At 49.1% G+C, this 16,460-nt stretch overlaps 1 protein-coding gene across 11 annotated transcripts in view; it reads right to left on the reverse strand.

The window, feature by feature from the left end:
- The window catches only part of LOC145536639 (F-box-like/WD repeat-containing protein TBL1X), a 250,623-nt gene that overhangs the window by 170,913 nt on the left and 63,250 nt on the right, over nucleotides 1-16,460 (reverse strand). The window lies entirely within an intron of this gene.

The raw sequence follows: 16,460 nt of genomic DNA on the forward strand, positions 1-16,460 counted from the left end.
TCCAGGTCTCCTGCACTGCAGGCAGATTCTTTACCATCTAAGCCACCAGGGCCTCCTATTCTACACAACTCTGTAAATTTGCTAAAAATCACTGAACACTGACAACAGGTGAATTCTGGTATGTCAACGATGTCTCAAAAACTTGCTTTGCTTTTATGTTTTTTAAAAAACACCTCTCTGACTCTTACAGCAAAGATCACCTATGGACATGTGCACAAATGTTCAACAAACCACGGTTACGTGGTTTATCATACAATGAAAAATCCAGAGACAAGTTCCAGCTTTTTTAAAAAAATGAAACTCATTTGCTCCGGTACAAAGGATTTAAATAAGTGCGCTGCCTGTCACGTGAAATGCATAACTGCACAATTTTAGTTGGGAAGAGGCCTATAGATAGGTCTTCTGATTCAAATTACACCTGAACAATAAACGCTCTCGAGTCTAATCGTATTTACACATAACATGACTTTCAGCCAGTCTGACATGAAAACTGAATGCATGAACCATTTGCTGGCATAGTCACAACAGAATCCAGAAGCGGAAACTCACCAGAAAATCTGCTTATGAGGACGCCAGAATCCTAACACCTGAAGCCCCAGTTTAAGTGAATTTCAAATTCGATATAAGTGGATTAAGAAATTCAATTTTCTCTTGTGACACACGACAAAAGCTTCAGGACTGACAGGGAGATACATCTTTTCAAACTGCCCAGCAGCTAATCAACCTGTTGCAGGGGCTCTTCACAGACGTCGTCAAGTTCAGCACCGCTGAAAAGAAGGTGTATGGAGCTCAGGCACTTTAGTGTCAGCTCATTGCTGTGAAAGGGCCCTTCTGTTTTGGACTGCATCCTCATTCAGTTCAGTTCAGTTCAGTTGTTCAGTCGTGTCCGACTCTGTGACCCCATGGACTGCAGCACGCCAGGCCTCCCTGCCCATCACCAACTCCTGGAGTTTACCCAAACTCATGTCCATTGAGTTGGTGATGCCATCCAAACATCTCATCCTCTGTCGTCCCCTTCTCCTCCTGCCTTCAATCTTTCCCAGCATCAGGGTCTTTTCCAAAGAGTCAGTTCTTTGCATCAGGTGCCCAAAGGACTGGAGTTTCAGCTTGAGCATCAGTCCTTCCAATGAACACCCAGGACTGATCTCCTTTAGGATGGACTGGTTGGATCTCCTTGCAGTCCAAGGGACTCTCAAGAGTCTTCTCCAACACCACAGTTCAAAAGCATGAATTCCTCAGCGCTCAGCTTTCTTGATAGTCCAATTCTCACATCCATACATGACTACGGGAAAAACCATAGCTTTGACTACATGGACCTTTGTGGGCAAAGTAATGTCTCTGCTTTTTAATATGCTGACTAGGTTGGTTATAATTTTCCTACCAAGGAGTAAGCATCCTCATTACAGAATCGGATTTCTGTAGGACTGTTGTTTTGCCAGGTTGCGTAAAAGAACGCAGTCCCGATTTCGTGCAGCTCCTGGAAGCCACCCGTCTTCTTTGGCCCACGGCCACCACCTTCACTGCCAACCTCTGCCTCCTGGGACACATGTCATCTCCGAGTCCGAACCCTCCTCTTCCTCAGACGCCGCCCCCCGGGTGGGGACTCTGGGCTCAAGCAGATGACGCCCCCTCCCTACTTTCAAGATCCCAGACCCCATGGGCACCGTCCCTTCGGCCATGTGATGGCACAGGGTCACGGGCTGCACCGCGGGACCTGGGATGTCTTTGGAGCACCATCGCTCTGCCTAGGATGAGTATTGAGAACCCACATGGGAAAAACATGAGAACAACCTGGAATCTATGAAACTTGACGCAAGAGTCAGGCGGAGGCGGCAGGAAGAGTGACCAGACATAGCAGAATTCGCTCTTAACTCCATAGACCTGTGTAGTAATAGCCTTTCTATGCCTTTAGACAAATCCACGCATTTCTGGCTCTTTCTAGAGGCCTCTGGTCTACATCCATCTCCCCGTCTCTACAGAACTGTGGTCAAGGGAGCAGGTTGGGAGTGGCCTCTGTCTTGTAAGTTTCACCCTTCAGGCTGGAGCGATATTGATCCCTGGAGCTGGTGGGGGGCAAAACCCAGTCAGCTCCTCCTCCCGGGAGCTGGACCTCAAAGGATGCCAACTTTCACTCACCTCTGACTCTGCGCCTATGTAATCCTCACACCGACAACTATCCCTCCATCACGGATAATCAGACCGAGGGTGGACGATTTCCACAAGATCGCAAAGCCACTCAGCGTTTTTTGCAAATTTGCAGTCCCAGAGAGGCCACAGCGTCTGCCTTCCTCTGAGGCTAGGGGATCAGCCCAGCCCCCCCTTCCAATGCCTGCACCTTCTTTTCCCCCTAAAACACCCAAATCGGAAGCACGTGACCTCAAGGTCAAGAGAAATGCAACCACGATGTTCCGAGATCCAAACAGGAGGCCAAATTGAGGCCACCCTGTGCAAGCTGAGCCCAGCTCTGGAGGTGGCCCTACCCGCGTGGGTCCCAATGAGTCCCTCGGGTCCTTCTCAGGGCGACGGGCGACACCCACACTTTCATCCCAGCCCTGCCCCCTGCACGGGGGTGGGGTGGGGGGTGGGGGTGGGCCGGCACCTCGCCCATCTCTCCAAACAGGTAAAAGTTTTCCAGCTAAGCCAAAGGCTTCTTCTCTACGACTCCCAGCCACTGAGCACTGGCCACAGCGTGTGCTACGAAATGCTGGCACCATGAATCCATATTCTTTTTCTTTCCTTAAAAAAAAAAAATTATTTACTTGGTTGCACTGGGTCGCAGCTGCAGCTCTAGAGGCCTCTAGTTCCCTGACCGGGAATCAAACCTGGGGCGTCTGCTTTCAGATCACAGAGTCTCGGCCACTGGAACAGCAGGGAAGTCCCAAATCCATACTTTTTCTTAACACCAAAACCATTTTGCATTGGGATACAGCCAAAAACAACAGCACACAGATCTCCGCCCCGTGTTACGTGGCAGCCTGCACAGGAGAGGAGTTTCGGGGAGAACGGATACACGTCTATGTGTGACTGAGTCCCTTTGCTGCTCACCCAAGCCCACGCTCTTAACCCCCAAGGTCAAAGCTAAGCGTGGAGAAATATCCCACGTTCTCTCCACATACATCATGGAACACAAGTATTTCGAAAGAGCATCGATATCATGCACCAGGAGGGTTCTTTCTCCATATTTGTAGGGGGTTGTATGTTTGCATTTGAGCCCCTCTGGCTAACCTTCTCTGCTTCTGTAGCAGGAAGGTGTACAGGAGAACATACAACATAACCAACTGCTGCGTGCAAAAGAAAACCGTGTTGAAATCTGCCGCTGCTGCTGCTGCTAAGTCACTTCAGTCGTGTCCGACTCTGTGCGACCCCATAGACGGCAGCCCACCAGGCTCCGCCATCCCTGGGATTCTCCAGGCAAGAACACCGGAGTGGGTTGCCATTTCCTTCTCCAATGCATGAAAGGGAAAAGTGAAAGTGAAGTCACCCAGTCGCGTCCAACTCTTAGCAACCCCATGGACTGTAGCCCACCAGGCTCCTCCGTCCATGGGATTTTCCAGGCAAGAGTACTGGAGTGGGGTGCCACTGAAATCTGCTGCACTAAAAATTAAATCTTGCAGACTATACTTTCAAAACATGAGATGAACTCTACCTTGGACTCCTGAGCAGAAAAAGACACGAGGTCCTGTGGTCTTAATATCACTGCCACACAGGTCATCAACCAGATACAGGCAGCAGGCACGGGAAGTTACAATCGCCTGGGGAAAATGCTGGGCACTAAAACCAGGTATCGGGGTCCAGTCCCACGACACACGTCCTGTGTACAGTGACAGGGTCCTTTGTCTGTGTGTGCCCACGTGGGTGCGTGAGTGCACACACTTGTGTACGTGCACATGTGTGTATGCATGGACAATAAAGTTTAAACAGTCATGTTTTAAAAGTCATGAAGTGAGGCTCCGAAACACTCCGCAGTCCAGTTTCTCAAGATGAGCACTATTAACAGTCGGGGAGGTTTCCAGGTGGCTCCGTGGTCAAGAGTCCGCCTGTCAATGCAGGAGACGGAAGAGACTCGGGGAAGGTGTCCTGGAAGCAACCCACTCCAGGATTCCTGCCTGAAGGAAGAATCCCATGGACAGAGGAGCCTGATGGAATACAGTCCAGGGGGTCGCACAGAGTCGGACACGTCTGAGTGGACTGAGCTTGCACACACGTTCCTGAGAGAAACCTCTGTGGACGGTTACCCCCTACGTTGCCTGCAAACCCCCAAAACTACAAACTCCAGAAGCCTCAACAGACTCACAAGCCATCATCTGCTTCTCTCAGCTGACCTAACACAGCTGCTCTGCTCAGAAACGTCCCAAGGACGTTCCAGATCTCCTCTCGCTGTTTGTATCGCAAGAACTGTGTCTAAGGTCCACAGTCGAGGGGAAAGTGACCTTTCCCATCCGGACTGCACAGCTGAAGAAGAAAGACTTTGGCGATACCTGCAGTCCCTGCTGTCACCCAGCAGACAGTTTTTGGGACATGGCCTCATACACTCACGGCTTCCCAGGCAGCTCAGTGGTAAAGAATCCACCTGCCAATGCAGGAGACGTGGGTTCAGTCCCTGAGTCGGGAAGATCCCCTGGAGGGAGAGGATGGTAACCCACTCCAGTGTTCTTGCCTAGAGAATCCCATGGACAGAGGAGCCTGGCGGGCTACAGTCCACGGAGTTGCAAAGAGTCAGACACCACTGAATGAGCACACGCACGCATACACACACACACACACACACACACACACACACTGTGGCGGGCTACAGTCCACGGAGTTGCAAAGAGTCAGACACCACTGAATGAGCACACGCACGCATACACACACACACACACACACACACACACACAGTCTCGGTAATGATAGCTCTTGTGGGCACTGAGGCTTTGTCAAGCAGCATCCCTGGCCTGCACCCAACAGAACTCAAGAACATTGCTCCTAACCCCCAGCTGGGACGACGTCTCCAGACACGGCCAGATGAGCCCTGGGAAACACAAGTCACCACCGGCTAAGAACCACGGCTCTAAACTACAGAACAGTCCCCAGGATGGGTGTGGCCTGTACCTAAAGCGTTCACGGTCCTTGAAGCCAGAGCAATCTACTTTCCCAGATTATTATGCATTACCATCGAAATCACCTTCCTTTTGCTCTTCAGTCTCGCAGTACTGTCTGACTCTTTGCAACCCCATGGACTAAAGCACCCCAAGATTCCCTGCCCTTCACCATCTCCTGGAACTTGCTAAAACTCATGTCCATTGAGTCAGTGATGCCATCCAATCATCTCATCCTCTGTTGTCCCCTTCTCCTCCCGCCTTCCATCTTTCCCAGCATCAGGGTCTTTTCCAGTGAGTCAGTTCTTCACATCAGGTGGCCAAAGTATTGAAGCTTCAGCTTGAGCATCAGTCCTTCCAATGAATACTCAGGGTTGATTTCCTTTGGAAGGGTCTTAAAAATGCAATAAATTCTGCCTAACACTGTGTTGATCGACATTCAGTTAAAAAGATGAGGATGTAAGTTCTTACAAAGGAAAGCTTTAGAAGTCATTTTGCCATGCAAAAAAAAAAAAAAGACTATTTTACTGAGATGACTTTGAAGAGTCTAACACAAATCAAAGTCGCCTTCTTTCATTAGTTTCACGCCAAAGCCTGCAATCAGGGAGAGAACTCGGGAGATGGTCATATTATCCCAGATTCCGTCTTTCCCTCACCTGACCAAGATTTTTGTAGGTGACACAAATATTACCTTGAAATGACTGTTTTATCTTCCTCCAACTGGCGGAGAGAGAATGAAATGGATTGCCAGGGAACAGAGTCTACATAAAAGCCAGTCCTTTTTCCTCTATCCGGAACACCCATACAAATTTGCACGCTTCTGTCTACCTCTTTCCTGGCCCTCCCTCCATCCACTAATGGCACGGAGTCTTGGGCATGATCAGAGGGGAGCACTTCTGAGATCTCAGGCCTCCACAGCTCCTCTTGAAAACGACAGTGATCGGAAGAGAAAGGGTTCTAGACGATTTCTAAGACAGACCTCTCCAGCTTCGAACAGAGTTGGGGAACGGGCCTTGTCTGCCCACCACCCTGCCCTGAATCCTCAGAGTACTGTGCGATCTGTTCCAACCACTCCTCCAGGCTTCCACCCCACATTGGAAACTGGATAAAAGTGCTGCTTTCAGGACCCAAGCAGAGAGGGATCAACCTCATCATCTTCGTCTCCAAACTTCCAGAAGGAAAGAATGGCTGCACAAAACTAGGTCCAGACCCTGAGGTGTGGAAGTTACAATGGACCGCCCCCCTACACACACACACACACACTTCATACTCAGAAACCACTGGCAGCTGAAAGCATCACGAAGTGAGGGGACAACAGAACTCCTGTCCCCGAGGAGTCCATCTGGTGCAGAAGGAAGTGGACCAGTCCTCTGACTCCCAGTCATAAAGCGTAAGAACATGAGTGGCTTTTACAACAGACGAGTATGCACAATGCCCAACACCTGATTCTGTACATCTGGGGTCAGTAAATCTTTCTCGAAAGGGCCAGACAGGAAATAGTTGAAGCTTGGTGAGCCGAAGGGCAAAACTGACAATGTGACGTAGAGATTATATATAACAACAGAGAAAACAGATTTCTCCCAAATTATCACTGACAAAATTCAAAATGTCACGGACATGGAATAACGGATTGGTTCAAAATTGGGAAAAGAGTACGTGAAGGCTGCATTATTATCACCCTGCTTATTTACCTTCTATGCAGAGTATATCATGAGAAATGCTGGGCTGGATGAAGCACAAGCTGGAATCAAGAGTGCCAGGAGAAATACCAACAACCTCAGATATGCAGATGATACCATTCTCATTGCAGAAAGCGAGGAGGAACTAAAGACCCTCTTGATGAAGGTGAAAGAGGAAAAGTGAAAAAGCTGGCTTAAAACTCAACATTCAAAAAAACTAAGATTGTGGCATCCGGTCCCATCACTTTATAGCAAATAGATGGGGAAACAGTGGAAACAGTGACAGAGTTTATTTTCTTGGGCTCCAAAATCACTGCAGATGGTGACTGCAGTCATGAAATTAAAAGATGCTTGCTCCTTGGAAGAAAAGCTATGACCAACCTAGAAAGTGTATTAAAAATCAGAGACATCTCCTTGCTGACAAAGTTCCATATAGTCAAAGCCATCGGTTTGTTCCCAGTAGTGATGTACGGATGCGAGAGCTGGACCATAAAGGCTGAGCACCAAAAAATTGATGCTTTTGAACTGTCCTGTTGGAGAAAACTCTTGAGAGTCCCTTGAACTGCAAGGAGGTCCAACCAGTCCATCCTAAGGGAGATCAGTCCTGAATATTCATTGGAAGGACTGATGCTGAAGCTGAAGCTCCAATACTTTGGGCACCTGATGTGAAGAGCTGACTCATTTGAAAAGACCCTGATGCTGGGAAAGATTGAAGGCAGGAGAAGAAGGGGATGATAGAGGATGAGATGGTTGGATGGCATCACCGACGCAATGGACACGAGCTTCAGCAAACTCTGGGAGATGGTGAAGGACAGCGAGGGCTGGCATGCTGCAGTCTGTGGGGTCACAAAGAGTCGGACACAACTGAGTGACTGAACGACAACGACCACCAGTGATGAGCTAAGTGCTGTACCCTCTCTACTGGGTAAGAGAGGATGAGGGGACACAGGGCCATCTTGAGATACCCACCCTGGTTGTGTTACTGCTGGCCGTGCTGGTTTAAGAATGCCTTCCAGAAATACTCTGTTTTAGGACAAATTATCCAACACTAGAACACAGTGCACAATGCCAGATATAACATCATGAATAAGATGTGGGGGAATTCCCTAGTGTTCCAGTGGTTAAAACTCGGTGCGTTTCCCGACCAGGGTGTGCGCCCTGGTCAGGGAACTAAGATCCCACACCTTGCCAGGTGAAGCAAAAAAAATAAATAAAATCTAAACAGCATGAGAGCCAACCGGTTCATCCTAAAGGAAATCAGTCCTGAATATTCACTGGAAAGACTGATGCTGAAGCTGAAACTCCAGAAGACAAGATGGTTGGACGGCATCACCTACTGATGGACATGAGTTTGAGCAAGCTCCGAGTGATGGTGATGGACAGGTTGCAAAGACTCGGACATGACTGAGCGACTGGACTGAACTGAACTGAAATACCATGATGGCAGACAAGAAACAAAGACGGAACCTATCAAAGCCACAAGCTACAAGCCTGCAGGAAGTTCTTTCACAGAATTTCTCTCACGTGCCAAATCGTTTGTCAAATTTTTACCATTTATCACATCAAATTATCAGAAACTTTTCCAAACTTCAGAAGCCAAAAACAGTTACGTGCCAAGCCTAGAGATGGCACACGACTCTGGTTCCGCCAATGAAATATGCAAGGGCACACACCCACATGCATAAGCACACGTCCACTGAATCCTGAGGGACCGACTCAAGAACAGAGACGTAACTGGAGTTTCTTTTACCCGTGGTTACACTGGCGTGACGATATTCAGGCCACGGAGTTCCTGCCAGGGTGAGAATTCTCGATTCTGCAGACAGTCCTTGATTCCTTCTGCTTCCGAGACCGGTTTCATTGACCTTCTTCGGTTCCTATGAGTCTGGCTTACGTTAGGCAGGAACTGATGCGGTTGTTTAAAACCAGGAACCCTGCTGGACGCTCGCTTGATCTACAAACGGATGTATGTCACTGGCATACCAACATGTCCAAGATATGTGTGCACGTGTTAGCCGCTTCGGTCATGTTGGACTCTTTGCCGACCCCATGGACTGTAGCCCGCCAGGCTCCTGGGTCCATGGGATTCTCCAGGCAAGAATACTGGAGTGGGCTGCCATTTCCTCCTCCAGGGGGGATCTTCCTGACCCAGGGATTGAATCCCTGTCTCCTTTGTCTCCTGAATTGCAGGCGGATTCTTGACCCTCGGGAAAGCGGGGTTCGATCCCTGGTTTGGGAATATCCCCTGGAGAAGGGAAAGGCTACCCACTCCAGTAATCCTGTCTGGAGAATCTCCCGGACTGTACAGTTCACGGGGTCGCAAAGAGTCAGACACGACTGAGCGACTTTCCCTTTCCCTTTCTCTACCCGCTGAGCCATCAGGGAAGCCCGTATGTATGCATATGTGTGTGTATTTTACTGACAGGTTTGTTTCTGTTCAAAACCAAGCGGTAAATAAAGTACACACAACATACATGCTTATAACTGCTTGGAAAACACTAAGATAGAATCAACAAGAAACTATCAATGGCGGTTACTCTGGGAAGTGAGATTATGAGAGAGAGAGCGCTTTTGCGTTTCACACACACGCTAAGTACTCTGAATTTTAAAATTTTCAAGTTAATGAAACAGCATTACTATAACCAATACATTCAAAACAAAAAGGACAGCCTTTTGGGCTTCCCGGGTGGCTCAGTGGTAAAGAATCTGCCTGCAATGCAAGAGACCCAGGTTCAATCCCTGGGTGGGGAAGAGCCCCTGGAGGAGGCAATGGCCACCCACTCCAGTATTCTTGCCTGGAGAATCCCATGGACAGAGGAGCCTGGCGGCTACAGTCCAGGGGGTCACCAAGAGTCGGACACGGCTGCGCACACATGCACGCTCTTCCCAAACAGCATTACGATAACCCATACATACAAAGCCCAGAGAATAAACTCTCACCCACGACAACTGCTAAATCTCCTCTGCAATATTTCTCCCCGCTTCCTTCTAAGGCAGCTCCGTCTGACGATATCCACCCCGAGGCTCATCTCCGTCTCTGGGCCAAATTCAATCTGCCCATGCGGGGTTCCAAGAAGCAAGACAGAAACCTCTTTTCTCTGAGAGAGACAGAATTGAATTGCCAAATCTAGCCTTAGGAGCTCAGGCTCACTCCACTGAGGGTCCCCCATTAGCTGCCGCACGCTTAATAAATTAAAAAAATTCAAGAATGACTTGAGTTGCATCACAATGGCCTTACAATCATTCACGTCTACAAAACAGAATTAGCACAGCTAATTATAGTTCAATTCCACCAAACACGTCTTTCCTTTTTTTTGGATTTGGCTTCGTTCTTATATTGCTTGATTTCCCCAGGTCCTTCTTTATCCTGGCGAGTGACATTCTCTCTCCATTTGCTATTACGCTTATGCCTTATACAGAAAGGACATTCTGCCTTTATGTCCAAAGGAGAAGTAAAGTTAGGAATTAGGAGAAAACCAATGCTGCATTCATACTTGATTAGATTGATAGAAAAAGCATTTTTTAACATTCTTTGGAAAAACAATGCTTCCTTTAGAGAAATACACAAACAATATGTTAGACCCAACTAAAAGTAACAGTCCCTGGGGCTTGTCTCTAAACTGGAGGGTTTTCTAAACAACATGGCAAGCATTCGTAAATGCAGAAGCAGCCTCTCTCTCACTTTAACCTTTAATAAAAATTATGGGGAAAAGAAATGCTGCCCAACCCACTGAATTTCGATGTGTCTGTAATTAACTGTCCTTTCTCAACTGTTAACATAAAATTTTTTGCTTTTTCTTTTCTTTTTTTCTAAATCCGCAACAAAACGGGGAATTACTTCGGGCCTCAATTCCCTCAAAGGATTTAATTTAACCCTCATGAACTTTCTGAGGAGGAAAAAACACACCGCCAGACGATTTCATCTTCAATGAAGGAGTCACACTGCCGGAAACGGGGCCTTTCCAGTTCACAGATTCGCGCTGACTCCACGGGTCAGATGACCTGGTCTTTCTCGTAAACAGAACAAGTTTCAGCAGCCCTTAATTAGGGCACTGGATAGTCTGGGCTGCCAGCCTGGCTCTGACCACGTTCTCTGAAATGTGTTTTGTGTTTTTTTAATTTATTTATTTTAACTGGAGGCTAATTCTGACATGTGTTGATCAGGTTCCAGCAGGCCTGGGTCCCATGACTCAGGAGCCTCCCAAGAGTCGTTTCTTTGTAACTTGCGTTCCGTGCCTCATTCTTTGTCCTGATAACCCATCTAGTACACTCCACCTTCCAGAACCCAAATCCTGAGTTTTCAGTTCAGTTCAGTGGCTCAGTCATGTCCGACTCTTTGCCACCCCATGGACGGCAGCACGCCAGGCCTCCCTGTCCATCACCAACCCCCTGCCTGGCCCTTGGTAAGCGCCCCGCACGTGTGAGCTCTTGACAGTGGGATCACGACGATGCTGATAACGGACCGCGCGATCTCTGTCCACAGGGTCCAAGGCTTTGCTTCTTGCTTCCTCCCTGAGCTACAAGGACCGCCTGTCCTCCATGCGCAAAAACCCTGTTCCGCTGCCAGCGACGGAGGTCTTCTAGGATTCCGCCCCAAACCAAATCTATCCCCCCTGGGCACCCTTTGGAGCCCACCAGGTCAGTCTAGCCCTAACTCTCCGCCTACAGCCTGTGAGGATCACCTGCGATTGCTGGGACGTGCCCTTCGGGTGATTTGATTACAAGGGTTGGGAGGAGACGATTCCACCACGTGGCCTTCGCCTGTCTGCCTGGGTACCCGTGGCGTGTCAGGCTCTGTGCGAGGGGCAGGACCACACGATGAATGTGATAGACGCCTGGCCATAACACAGAGGGCAGTGTCGTGGGAAAAGAGAGAGGGATATATCTACAGACCATCACAAGACAACACAGCAGTGCCGTAACAGACTGCCCTAGGTGTATTAGAAAACACAGACCGGGGCGGGGAAAAAAAAAAAAACACACACCAGAAAGCACCATCTGGGTGGGAGAGAGACACCCCGTGAACAAGGTGACACCAGAGCCCAGTTTTCCAGAAGAATCTAAATTAGTCACAAGAAAGAAACAGAGTGTAGGGGCCACAAGAAGATGACCCTTGTGTCCAACAGAAACTAACCTTTCCCAAGTGTCCACGCACCCGCATTTTCACCTGCGGCATCTCACTGAACTCACACAACCACCTTAGGAAATAAATATTGCCAACTCCTTTCTCCTGATTTGAAAAGCCAAGGTAGTTAGAGGTTACCCTGACAGGGCGCCATACCTATGCAACAGAAGAGCTTCGATCCACCCGGACCCAGGTCACCTTCCAGACAAGACCATGCCATTTCCAGGACACCCACGGCCTCCGTGGGACCTCAGTGCCGTGATGAACGTCACACAGAGGGCTCCGTGCATTGGAGCGAGTTCACATGTGTCCAGACATTCCTCTTCACCACCACCCCCCACCCCAAGAATCTATCCTTTTCCTCTTTGGAGCCACTCTAATAAGATCTTTGAAGGGTAAGGAAAAAGTGAAAGTCGCTCAATCCTGTCCAACTGTTTGCGACCCCATGGACTATACAGTCCGTGGAATTCTCCAGGCCAGAATACTGGAGTGGGTAGCCTTCCTCTCCTCCAGGGGATCTTCCCAACCCAGGGATCGAACCCAGATCTCCTGCGTTGCGGGTGGATTCTTTACCGACTGAGCTATAAGGGAGATCAACATTCTAACTCCTCCTTATCAGCGTCTCCCCCACATTTAACCCTAACCTGGCCCCTCCTCAGCCCTCCTGTTTGAGCACCACACGCCCTGCAGTTTGTAGACCACACACGCTCCGTGTACCCGCCTCCCTCCACCCTGCTGCAGATGGTCTGGCCGGTACAGACGGAATAGCCCCAGGTCGGGTTCTCCCAAAGGCACATACACCGAAGCACTCAAGCATTCAACCTTCCCCCGGCCACCTGTACCTCCCAAATGGTCATCCATAGATAATTCAACACGCTCCGGGGTCTGGACGCTTCACACCCCTCCCCAAACAACAAACAATACAAAAGAGCAAATCCCACTGAAGAAACGGGTGCAGCATGAGACAGAGACAAAAACATCCCATCCACTCTTCATGACAGGGACCCTTCCCCAGGGGTCCTAGTGGTTAGGAATGGCCTGCAAATGCACGGGACCCGGGTTCAATCCCTGGTCCAGGAAGATTTCACACGCCTCAGGGCAACTAAGCCTGTGCACCCTAAGCACCCTAAGGTGTACTAAGTTAGGGTGCAAAGCCCCCTAACTACTGAGCCTGAGCTCTAGGATCTGTGTTCCAAGAACTAGAGAAGCTACCGTAATGGGAAGCTCGCCAACCACAATGAAGAGCAGTCCCCGTCATCGCCACTGGAGAAAAAGCCTGCAAATAGCCATGAAGACCCCGCGCTGGCCAAACAGAAATTTAAAAAACTGTTAAAAATTATGTTCAAAACCCGTCTCTTTACTGCAAGTAAAGTCCCACAAACCAGACAGCAACGAGTAAAACTAGATCAGCAGTGTGACTGTCACAAAGGTCATGAACCCCACAGACTGTCACCGCCAGGTTCCTCTGTCCATGGAATTTTCCAGGCAAGGATACTGGAGTGGGTTGCCATTCCCTTCTCCAGGGGGATCTTCCCGACCCAGGGATCGAACCCAGGTCTCCCGCATTACTACCTGGGCCGCCAGGGAAGCCCTAAATTTTTTTAAAAAAAATTTTTAAATAATTCTTTTCAAAACCCTTCTCTTTACTGCAAGAAAAGTCCCATAAACCAGACAGAAACCATCAAACCTAGAGCAGCCTCACCATCGCAAAGGTAGGACCCTTGAGGGAATAAGAAGGAAAAAAAAAAAAAACCAGAACACAAGCCAGACAAAGTAAACCTAATCTCTGGTCTCCATAATCTTTACGTTTCAACAACAAACTGAATCCTCAGACACATGGCAGAAACGCCCACGTGGTTAACACTGGGACTCCTGAGTCGGTGTCTCCACCCTTCCACGGCCCTGGACGCTCATGACCTGATCACAGATGCACTCCCCACCATCTCAAACACTCCTAGCTTGAGGCTGCTCCTGATCACAAAAAACGCACACCCGTTCCAAAGCTTTTAATCTTCCAGGTTCCACCATGCCACCCACCACTCCTGTGAGCAGCCCCACAAACGCCCCGGTGACTCTGTAAACGAAAGTATAAACTAACTTAACGTTCATAGCCGCATTATTCACAGTAGCCAAAAGGCAGACAAGAGCCATGTTATCTATCGATGGATGAGTAGGTAGAAAAAAATGTGACATATACCCACAATGGAATACTGCTGCTGTTGTTCAGGCACTCAGCCGTGTCCGACTCTTTTCGATCCCACGGACTGCAGCCCACCAGGCCTCCCTGTCCATCACCATCTCCCGGACCTTGCTCAAACTCATGTCCATCGAGTCAGTGATGCCATCCAACCATCTCATCCTCTGTCTTCCCCTTCTCCTCCTGCCTTCAATCTTTCCCAGCATCAGGGTCTTTTTCTAGCAAGTTGGGTCTTCACATTCGTGGCCAAAGTATTGGAGCTTCAACATCAGTCCTTCCAATGAATATTCGGGACTGAGTTCCTTTAGGATGGACTGGTTGGAGCTCCTTGCAGTCCAAGGGACTCTCAAGAGTCTTCTTCAGCACCACAGTTGGAAAGCGTTCGAAAGGCAATGGAATGTGATTTCAGCCTCAAGAGGAAGGAAGTCTAGCACATGCTCCAAGATGAAACGACCCTCAAAGACAGGACGCCAAGCGAACGTAAGGTCATCACAAAAGGATACATGCTGTGTGATTCCACTCATCACAGAACAGTCAAATCCAGAGAGACAGAAAGTAGAACAGGGAAGATCAGGCTCTGGGAGATGGGAGGCTGGGGAGTTAGTGCTTCATGGGGACAGTTGGTTTGGGCCAGTGCAAAGCTTCTGGAAATGAATGATGGTAAAGGCTGGGAACTAAACTGAAAGCCACAGAACTCAACATTTTACAATGGTTAAAATGGTGATCTTTGCTCTCTTTATTTTTGTTACCCAGAAAAAGGTATAAACAAAATTTACAATTCAGTCCTTCTGTCCGACAAGGCCCATCTCAGGAGTTCACTGGCCTGGCTGGAACAGCTTGAGGGGCAGAGGTGACCAAAGGCTTCCACCCCTGCACAAACTTCTTGCTAACTCTGGTAATGGCTACTTGACTGAGGAACTGCCCTGACCGCTGTGACTGAAAAGGGATGTTCCCTATATTTAACTGGCCCACTGTGCCATCCGGGACCCACTCACTCATTTATTCGTTCATTCAGCAAGCGTTACCCAACAGCCGTTCACCTGATGCCAGGTCCTCGCTCCAAACGCTCATAAACAAAAATCATCAAGACGTCCTGGACCGCTGAACGTCTCCCAGGACGACGAAGGAGCATGTGGTTTTACGGAGAACGTCACCAGTTGACAAAACGTGTGACGTTTCACCCACATACACAAACGCCACTTGCCTCGGGACTTTGCTCTGCACAGCACAGGCTGCAGAAAGCTCCATGCTGCTATGGGGCCAGCTCCCTTCACCCCAGACCCCGGTGTGATGCACGGAGTCCCCACTGCCATCTTCTACACCCCAAAGCTCACCTCCTACAGGGAGTCTTCCTGCTCCCTGTCTCAAAGAAAAAATCAGCCTTCCCTGATGGCTCCCACGGTCAAGAATCTGCCTCCTGCAATGCAGGAGACCGGGGTTCAATCCCTGGGTCGGGAAGATCCCCTGGAGAAGGGAATGGCAACCCACTCCGGTATTCTTGCCTGGAGAATCCCAAGGACAGAGGAGCCTGGCAGGCTACAGTCTATGGGGTTGCAAGGAGTCGGACACGACTGAGCGACTAACACTTTCCCAGAGTGGCTCCCTGCCGACATAGCTTCTTGATTCCACTCTCCCCTGCCTGTCCTGGGCCAGTCTCCATTCTTATTTCTCGCCTGTCCACATCTTTGGTTCCAAAGGACCCCTGGCCCTTAGCTAACTACACACTAGCTCAACTTCCTCTTATTATAGGAAACACCAGGTTCTCTTGCCCTTTCCAACCCAACAGGGCTCGGCAACTACTTGAGCGAAGGGCCAAGCGTTCCTAACAAGTATCGCAGGCTTTGGGGATCGCATGTGTTACATGTAGCTGTTTGCTCCTTTTCTACGGCTCTTTAAACTGTAAAAACACACTTAACTTAGGGTAGGATGGGGGTACATGGACTCAGCGCACAGGGAACAGGCACCAACTCGACGTACACGTTACTCTCAGATCATTTTTTTCTCATGTAGACTTATTTTTTTTTAACTTTTTACTTTATATTGCAGTATAGCCAATTAACAATGATGGGATGGTTTCAGGTGGACAGTAAAGCGACTCAGCCATACACATACGTGTATCCATTCTCCTCCAAACTCCCCTCCCATCCAACCTGCCACAAGACGTTGAGCAGAGTTCCCTGTGCTGTCCAGCAGGTCCTTGCTGATTCTCCATGTTAAATACAGCAGTGTGTCCATGTCCATCCCAAACTCCCTGACTATCCCTTCCCCCATCCTTCCCCCTGGGAACCGTAAGGTTATTACAGAGTGTTGAGCAGAGGTCCCTGTGCTGTCCAGCAGGTCCTTGTTGGCTCTCCATGTTAAATACAGCAGTATGTCCATGT

This window comes from Giraffa tippelskirchi, chromosome X (assembly GCF_054371585.1).
Source record: "Giraffa tippelskirchi isolate mGirTip1 chromosome X, T2T-mGirTip1v1.2.pri, whole genome shotgun sequence".
Classification (NCBI taxonomy): Eukaryota; Metazoa; Chordata; class Mammalia; order Artiodactyla; family Giraffidae; genus Giraffa; species Giraffa tippelskirchi.